The 9,803-nt window shown below is 41.4% G+C and overlaps 1 pseudogene; it reads right to left on the bottom strand.

Moving 5' to 3' along the window:
- Window positions 1–1,493: 1,493 nt before the first annotated feature.
- LOC109892083 (short transient receptor potential channel 7-like) lies at window positions 1,494–7,863 on the bottom strand (annotated as a pseudogene).
- Between the last annotated feature and the right edge of the window lie 1,940 nt (window positions 7,864–9,803).

Consider the following 9,803-nt stretch of genomic DNA (forward strand, 5'->3'; position numbering starts at 1 on the left):
CCTCTTTAAATCTGCATATTCCTCCAAAGCTCAGTTGTCCTGAGTCTGCACAACCCTGCCAGGACCTATGATCAAGGGAGACACTCATGTTTTTTAATACTATATCTCGACACATTGATGAAAATAATCATGGCCTCTAAACCTTTAAGCTGCATACTGGACCCTATTCCAACTAAACTACTGAAAGAGCTGCTTCCTGTGCTGAACATAATAAACGGCTTTCTATCCACCAGATGTGTACCGAACTCACTAAAAGTGGCAGTAATAAAGCCTCTCTTGAAAAAGCCAAACTTTGACCCAGAAAAAAAAAAACTCAGACTATATCAAATCTCCCATTCCTCTTAAACATTTTTGAAAAAGCTGGCACAACAACAAAGTGGCGCAACAACTCACTGCCTTCCTGAAGACAAATAATGTTTACCAAACGCTTCAGTCTGGTTTTAGACCCCATCATAGCACTGAGACTGCACTTGTGAAGGTGGTAAATTACCTTTTAATAGCGTCAGACTGAGGCTCTGTGTAAGGGATCTCGTCCTCCTCTTCTGAGGAGGAGTAGCGAGAAGGATCAGAGGACCAAAACACAGTGTGGTAAGTGTCCATAATTTATTGAGGCAAAATGAACACTGAACAAAAACAATAAACAACAAACTAACAGTCCCGTAAGGTGAATGACAAAACACTAAACAGGAAATAAACACCCATGAAACCCAGGTGGAAAAAGGCTGCCTAAGTATGATTCTCAATCAGAGACAACTAACGACACCTGCCTCTGATTGAGAACCATACTAGGCCGAACACAAAAACCAACATAGAAAAACAAACAGACTGCCCACCCCAACTCACGCCCTGACCATGCTAAAACAAAGACAAAACAAAGGAACTAAGGTCAGAACATGACACTCTGCATCTGTCCTCGTGCTCCTAGACCTTAGCGGTGCTTTTGATACCATCAATCACCACATTCTTTTGGAGAGATTGGAAACCCAAATTGGTCTACACGGACAAGTTCTGGCCTGGTTTAGATCTTGTCTGTCGGAAAGATATCAGTTTGTCTCTGAATGGTTTGGCCTCTGACAAATCAACTGTACATTTCGGTGTTCATCAGGGCTCTGTTTTATTTTACCTCTTGGTGATGTCATTCGGAAACATAATGTTAACTTTTACTGCTATGCAGATGACACCCAGCTGTACATTTCGATGAAATATGGTGAAGCCCCAAAATTGCCCTCCCTGGAAGCCTGTATTTCCAACATAAGTGGATGGTGGCATATTTTCTACTTTTAAACTCGGACAAAACAGAGATGCTTGTTTTAGGTCCCAAGAAACACAGAGATCTTCTGTTAAATCTGACCATTTATCTTGATGGTTTTACAGTCATCTCAATTAAAACTGTGAAGAACCTCTGCGTTACCTGGACCCTGAACTCTTTAGACAAACATAAGTTTGAAGGTTTTATACAAAGCTCTTATACAGAGGACACCCCTCAACTTCCATCAAGGTTTCTTGGCGTTCTTGCTAAGCTTGTCACCAAGCTGTTGGATCAAGTCAGCTAGTTATTCTGTGGCCTGAGACATCTCTTCCAGAAGCTCATATCTCAGGCTGAAGATGTCCTGCTTGATCTCCTTCAGCTCCCCTGCAAGGGATGCACGACAGGTTATTAATCACTCAATCCACTACAGCTCCATGTCACGGTCTTGCAGTTGTAAGAATGATCAGTCTTCCGTTAAGAGGGCCTAACAGCTTTCTGATCTTACATATGGATATGAATCATAAATCACCTTAGTTGATTTCGTCATTTTCACTGTCAACCTGAGCCTTTAACACATATCGCTTAATGAGCCTCTTCATCAGTTTCTGTCAAGAAAAGAGAGAATCTTAAGAGACAACGGTTCAAAATGTAGTACTTCTGAGTATCGTCTGATCTTGCTAATTAATCAAATTGACTGGTATGGAGGAAGTACCTGGTATCGAGTAGGATGTTTAATGGTGAAGTCATCCTGCCCTGGTGTCCTTGTTTGAGGTCTGTACTGATTGTTCTGAAACAGAACAGAAACCACACACCTATTAAAAAATCCATTAAAGACTGACAACATCTAACGAGGCAGATATCCAAACCGGCTACAGCCACTCCCTCAAAGCCGACTTCTGACCTTAAATCGCAAATCGATCATGACCGTCTCCCGCTGGTTGTCTTGGAGACAGGCTGTGGCCTTGCACAGCCTCACCAGACAAGCCCTTGTGCGCAGGACTAGGTAGTAGAAGGACTTGGGGCTGGGAACCAGGTTAAATGGTGGGGGAAGAGTATGGGAAGAGTATGCCCCTCGTCAAAGTAGGACAGCCAGAGTTTAGCACGGGCAAACTTCCACTCCACATCAGCATCCTCCTATTGAGATTGAGACAGACCACCAGGCAATGACTCATTTATTTTAAGTAATCTAGTATGGTCTGATAATTTTACCAAAATTGCTCGCAACATTACGCTCATAAAATGGTACATGAATACAACATGAACATAACAGTATAATACTCACACATACACTAAATGGACATTATTCCCCTTTGAACTCAAAACAGTGATTATTGACATTTGATTTCCTGTGAATTCCCTAGTGGTGTTTAGGCCTATTGCTTCCTCGTCTCACCTCAATCTCCTGATAGGAGTGATTGATCATTGCAATCAGCATGTTGAGCAGTACGATTACCATGGTTACATTGTAGACGCCAAAGAGAACCAATGTTCTCTATGAACTTATGGTCATACTTCAAGACCACAGAGATAACTTCAGACAAGCTGAAGATGGACCAAAATAGTCTTAAAGCTCTCCTCCACTCTGTGAACACATACACATAAATATTCAAACAAGGCACACACACGAGCGGTATACGTGTGGACACAGACATTAACAAATAACACACAAATTAATAATAATAATAAATGAATACATCTCTACTTAAAGCATTTAATTTACAAGAATAGGCAGGAGGGTACTTACGTGGTGAAGGCAAGGTTGTACTTGGCACCAAGGTAATAAGAATATAGATTGAACATGCCAATCATGAAAGCCAGGAAGACCATTATGAAAATGACCATGAACTTGACGATGTCCTTGACTGTCCGGCTGAGGGAGATTTGAAGTGGGCCGAAGCTCTCATTGGCAGGCAAGATGTAGGCAATGCAGGAGAAACTGAGCACCACTGCAATGGAGTACAAACCTTCGGAGATGAGCTGAGGGTCGGAGGGTAACCACCTGTTCCTTGCTGAGAGCGCGAGAGAGAAACGGTGGCAGCACTTGTTCGTTTTATGACACAAAGGTTACTGTAATGCTACATACACATCCTGTTAGCCTGTAGACAGAGTTGGACCTATGCTATTATTATAATCATCTTTTAATAATAACGTATCACTTGCACTGACCATGAGTGTAATATGCTACATTTGGAGGCAGTGAGGCGTTGCTCAGGTCTATGTTGGGAACATACATGTCCACATATAACTGGGCCTCAGAGGCCCTCAGGAAGGCCATGAGCCGAGTCGTGAAGGATACCACGAAGATGGACAGCATGCCAAAGTCTAGTACGTTCCACAGGTGCATGATGTACTCCCTTGGCACATCAGCCCAGATCTCCTTACACTCCGACCAGATCATCCCTAACAAAGAGAAGAGTGCTTTTCAGTGCAAAAGCCATCTGTTTGGAGCATACGAGTGAAATTATTTCAGTACATTCAGATTTCATTCAGAATATACCGTGGTAAAGAGATATGAACAATGAGATATGAATAGACTGGATAATAATGTCTCTTCCCAAAAAAGCAGCTGTTTGTAAATCTGAGTAATTTACTAATCACCCAATTCATGATGAGCATCTCAGTCCAGGAGAATTGACTGGTTTTGACCCTGAACACCTGAAGAGGGTGGTCTGTTATAGTCTCATTGGGAAGGTTCTTTACTCCCTTGAAGCCGTCCGAGGCATTGAATACCAGCAGTCCAAAAAAGATGGTGAATGAAACAGCATGGGCCACAAACTTCATGAAGGGGCTACGGAGAATCTGACCGAACTGATACAGAGGAAATCAACCACATAAACAGCAACCATCAAACTCATGATATATACCAAAATCAAATCAAATTTTAATTGTCACATGCACCGAATACAAAAGCTGTAGACCTTACAGTGAAATGCTTAATTTACAAGCCCCTAACCAACAATGCAGTTAAGAAAAATAAGTGTTAAGAAAAAAATAGAAATATAATATAATTAAAGAGCAGCAGTAAAATAACTGTAGCGAGTGGATATACAGGGGTACGGGTACAGAGTCAATGTGCGGGGGCACAGGTTAGTCTAGGTAATTGAGGTAATATGCACATGTAGGTAGAGGTAAAACATATATATTTTTTATATTATTATTTTTTGTTTTGTTTTTATTTAACCTTTATTTAACTAGGCAAGTCAGTTAAGAACAAATTCTTATTTTACAATGGCGGCCAAACCCGGACGACGCTGGGACAATTGTGCGTCGCCCTGTGGGACTCCCAATCACGGCTGGATGTGATGCAGCCTGGATCATGTGTTAATGAGTGAATCTGAGAAGACAATAGAAAGGGGATTGTGTATGTACCTTACTGCAGGGCACTATCCAGTATGCGATTGAGAGGAAAGGAAGGCCAATAGCCACTCCCAGGACTATCCAGCATTTCACCCCAGCAGACTGCTACCTAAGTCCAGCTAGGTTCTCATACCACAGGGTCAGGAGCTGCTGCTGGCAGTTAGGATGGGCCACAAACTAGAGACATAATGAAAAATAACTTTGACATACTACAACATTGATAACCAGAGGCAGAGGTTGTCTGTTTTGTCATAACTTGCATATTATTGCGTTGTAGAATTCCTACATTGATGGTTGTTAAACAGCTGTAAAACACCTATTTCATTTAGGCCCCATTTCAGTAAAAAAATAAAAAAATAAACCCTTTATAGGGGATGGGTAGAATGGGAAAATGTACTCAAAAGTGTGTTTCTCATTGTGCCCTTGAGATTGATTGCTTTTTAAATGAAGACTACTGAGTGTTGTTAAAGACAATTACAGACACGCACAAACACCAGAGAGAGATAAACATTTAAAATGGCTGTTTGAAAAAAATATGTTTGATTCAGCTTGAGTGAATCAGCTAACCTTCTTGACCTCGTACTTAATGGCCAGTTTGACCCGACTGAGGCAGTGTCGACTGTGATCGCCGGGCAGAGCTTGGTCCACATCCCCATTCAAAATGGCCTCCACCTCCTCCGTGTCTCTGCATAAGTCAAGCACTCCCACCACAAATTCCTTACACTGCATGGATAGCTTCCTGTAGTCATTCTACACAGAGAGAAGAAAGAGAGAATTACTGTATGTAAGAATGATTGAAAATGATGCAAACTCCAGGGGTCACAACTTTTGATGGATTGCTATTATGTGTCAGTGTCTCACTTTTTGGTCTGCATGTAAAATATTCTAATAGAAACCTGGAACACCACAGATCAACCATTTCTCCAGTACGAGTTTGCATGCCAATGTTTGTGTTTGTCACACATAGTGGTTTTTTATAATGAGCATGAACTGTGTGTGTGCTGGCGTGCATCTATGTCTTCTGTGTGGCTCAGTTGGTAGAGCTTGGAGCATGCAACACCAGGATTGTGGGTTCAAATCCCACAGGGGACCAGTACAAAAATAAAAAATGTATTCAAACATATGTACTCACAGCTCTAAGCCACTCTGGATAAGAGTGTCTGATAAATTATTCAAATGTATGAGGAGATACTGTATTTGTGTGTGTCTATATTCATACCCATCAATTTTAAACCTCAACACAATATTTGGAGAGGTCAGTAATCAGGATAAAATAGATTAGACAGACCTGTGGAGTATTTTTTTATGAACAGCTCCAGCAATACCAGGAGTCAACAGACTGGATATGAAAATCCCTGATTAGACTTATTCTTGAAAAAGCTACATGAATACGTTGTATGTTGAGAGTGGGTAATATGTTGCAAAGCCTGACATACAGTACACTCAGATATTGCAATAATTTCTAAACATGTCACAAGGTCAGTGACTCATTTGAGTGTGTTCCCAATCTTAATTTTCTCAAAGCAGTTCCTATAATATAAGTGTGTCATCACTCCAATAATATTTGAGTGTAGTGCACGTACGTGTATTACCTGATTTGATATCTGCCCAATTAATCATGTCTGTGTGATCAAAAGACTGAAATCAGCGCTTTCAGAAATATCTGCACAAAGCTTTGAGCCCATATTGTTAAATTAGTGAGAGGGTGGAGAGCATATGAGAGAGAAAGCAAGCCAATACATTACACAGATGAACATATTCTTTAACTGTGAACCCCCTTCTTCTAATCCTCAAGCTTGGTCTTTGTGTTTCTCAACTTGAACTCAGTCTCGATGTTGGCGAGGCGAGCCAGCTCGTTGCTGAGCTCCAGAGCGGTGAATACAGGGTCCTCACTAGACAGGGACAGGTAGGCAGCGCTGGCTAGCCCTTTATAAGCATTCATCCTGGAGCGGGAGTGGCTGAACGAGTCACGGCACTGCTTGTCATGACACTCGCTACACTTACAGAAGTAGTCATGGGGCTTCTCGATACAGGCTCCCTTCATCAACAGAGTGTGCACTTGTAACAGTTGTTAAAGTACTATGTGAATTTCACCAGGTTCATATATCAATATGTTGTGTTGATTTGTTATGCATGCCTGCATCCTGGGAGAAGGGGAGTGTGTACTTACGTTTTGCCCTGCGTGCTCAAATCATTTTGATGCACTGAGAGAGGTAGGTACGCTTTTTCTGTCTTCAGAAAAGTTTGATTCATTCAGTTTGAAGTCATACACACAGTGTTTTGTTCATGAATAATGATGTATATTTAAGAGGTTACTCATAAGTGGATGGTATTGTTAAGATGCACTTGTAATTGTACTTTTTAAGATGATATCAACATTCTGAATTCAACATGTGGTTAATAGCTAGCTAAGGTATTAGCAGGCTATTGTATGTGTGAACGATGGCTAGCTCCTCGAATGATCCCAGTCCCTCCTATTATGCATCTGTTGTAGAAAGAGGCGACGATTCTCAGAACAGATGTGCTCTACAAATGTTTTATTTCCTTTTGGATGCAGATGCAAGATGCAGAGAGTCAGTTCTGCTTGATTAAAACTACCTGATCTCCAAAGTCCACGTTTATAGTCTCTATCAACCACACACAACGCAGAGTTACAGCGGTGCAGTATAGCACCGGCTACACACTATCTCGTACTCCTGGCAGTGTGCAGCCAGGATGACCGGGGACACGTCATGGGAGAAACGTGTGCCGTCTTCGTCGTAGGCATAACATTCATCATCTCGTAGCTCCTGCTCCAGGGGGCTTAAAGTGAGGCGAAGCCCACCTCCGAATGCAGGGTGGGCCAAGATATCCTCTACGATACGCACATAGCCCTTACTGATGGCCAAGAGGAGGCCATCGCCCACACGAGCCAGACCCTCCTTCTTCAGCAGTAGTTCTGTCACTTCCAAGTGCTCATTACCCACGGCCAACGGCCCATGTAGTCCACACAGTTGACGTTAAGGGTCTTGGACTCTTCCAGCATTTTACGCACCACTGGGACGTTCCCATACTCTGCAGAGTCTAGGAAGCGCTCCTCCTCTGAAGTGAGACTGGTGCTCCGCTCACTGAACATGTAGGCTGGTCCACGGATAGCCTGCCGACGACCCTTCTCTCGCACAGTAGTTTTTCTATGGTGCATGGTCTCAAATCTGAATGGAGAAAGATGGTGACAAAAAAAACTATTCAGACCAGAAGGAAGATCACAGGAATTGAAGAGAAAAGTGAGTAGAAAAAAACACAACATTCAGAGCAGATGTTTACACTTTCCAAAATGATAGTCAAGGAGTGCTTGGATACTTTTTTTTTCTACAATGGCATGATTATGGAATTTCAGCATGTATAATTAAGCAATGAGACTCGAGGAGATGTGGTATATGGCCAATAAACCCCAGCTAAGAGCTGTTCTTATGCACTACACAACGTGCCTGGACACAGCCTGGACACATACCACCATCCCTGAGGTGCCTTATTACTATTATACACCGGTTACCAACTTAATTAGTAGCAAAAATAAATGTTTTGTCTACCTGCGGTATACGGTCTGATATACCATGGCTGTCAGCCAATCAGCATTCAGTGCTTGAACCACTCAGTTTATAATACACAACATCCTTGGTCTGCTGAGTTTTTTTATTCAGCAACTGGATGACAGGTGTTGGTCTCTATGGAGAGAGGTGTGATCGGCATCTGTTGAATTCTGATGCCTGATTGAAAGCCAGACGTTTGCTGTACAGTACTAGCTAAGCAAAACATGTCCTGAAGTCCTGATGGGGACTTCTGTCTCAATCCAGTCCTCTCTATATAGGGTTCATATGCCCAGTAAAATAAATGCAGCCTCATGGTGTTCTTTAAGTAACCTACACTCAGAAAGCTGTACAATCTGTTCAGTCCAATGACAGCGGCCCAGCTACTTGTAAAATGAAGCGGAAGGATGGGCCCGGGGATATGTTACCACCATTCATAGCCCCAATTAATAAATGGGGCTATGAATGCAAGGCCTGACAGTTCATGTGATCAACAGGATACAATAGTTTTACACATATTTGGCTATATTATGTTTGTTTGCAAATGTTCAAAATAATAATATATCATAAACAGGCCTACTCATAATTTGGATTATATAAAGGTAAGACAGGTGTCGGAAGATAGTTGTACTAGACTCATGAGCTGTGCTGACACGTCATTCACGGTAGGTGGGGCTCCAAGAAATATATACACAGTTGAAGTCGGAAGTTTACATACACTCAATTAATATTTGGTAGCATTGCCTTGAAATGGTTTGACTTGGGTCAAACGTTTCGGGTAGACTTCACAAGCTTCCCACAATAAGTTGGGTGAATTGTGGCCCACTCCTCCTGACAGACAAGGCTCCGCTGATAGCCAGGTGTAGCAATGATAAAGATTCACTCCATGGTGCTGAAAAGAGTGCAATTAATGTTTTGTTCAGTGTTGTGTTGTGTAGTGGCTTTGCTGGCATGCATTTAAAATATATATTTTTTGGTTTGCCCCACCAGGATTTACATACTAAAATGGTCACTCCTCATCAGAAATGTATATGTTATTATTCAGGAATATATGTCTATACTATATTACATTATAAGACAATTGAACAGCATGACATATCCCAGATTGAGCCATTTATTAATATTCAGAATATCAAGAAGGTGTTGTAGCCTGCCATGTAAAACAACCAAGAAAAAGTTTTCAATTAAAGATGCACGATGTAGAAATCGCTTCACCATTTCCTGGTTGCTAAAATTTGAATGGTTTGCTTAATTTCAGATTATGTGACAAAATAAGCAAGTATAGTGTAGAGAATCATTGTACCATCTAAACCGATGTGAAATGTCTTTCCATAACTAAAAATATATTTTCAGCTGTTTGAAGCTGGCATACAAAACTGAAAGCAAAAGACACAAAAACTAAACTTAACAACCGGAAGCATAGAAAAAGCGCACATAGAACACATATACCCCTTCTTAGACTTTCAATGAGAATGACAGATCTATAACAAAAATGTCTTTGTGAATTTCGTTGGTTCGCCCAAAAAGTTACATATTGCAGCTGTAAATATTGACATTTTGCACATTATAAAAGGCAAGCTTGTTCCTTTGATTTGATATCAAATGTCGAACAAAAATCAAAGTGACTTCTC

The sequence above is a fragment of the Oncorhynchus kisutch genome, linkage group LG6 (assembly GCF_002021735.2).
Source record: "Oncorhynchus kisutch isolate 150728-3 linkage group LG6, Okis_V2, whole genome shotgun sequence".
Classification (NCBI taxonomy): domain Eukaryota; kingdom Metazoa; phylum Chordata; class Actinopteri; order Salmoniformes; family Salmonidae; genus Oncorhynchus; species Oncorhynchus kisutch.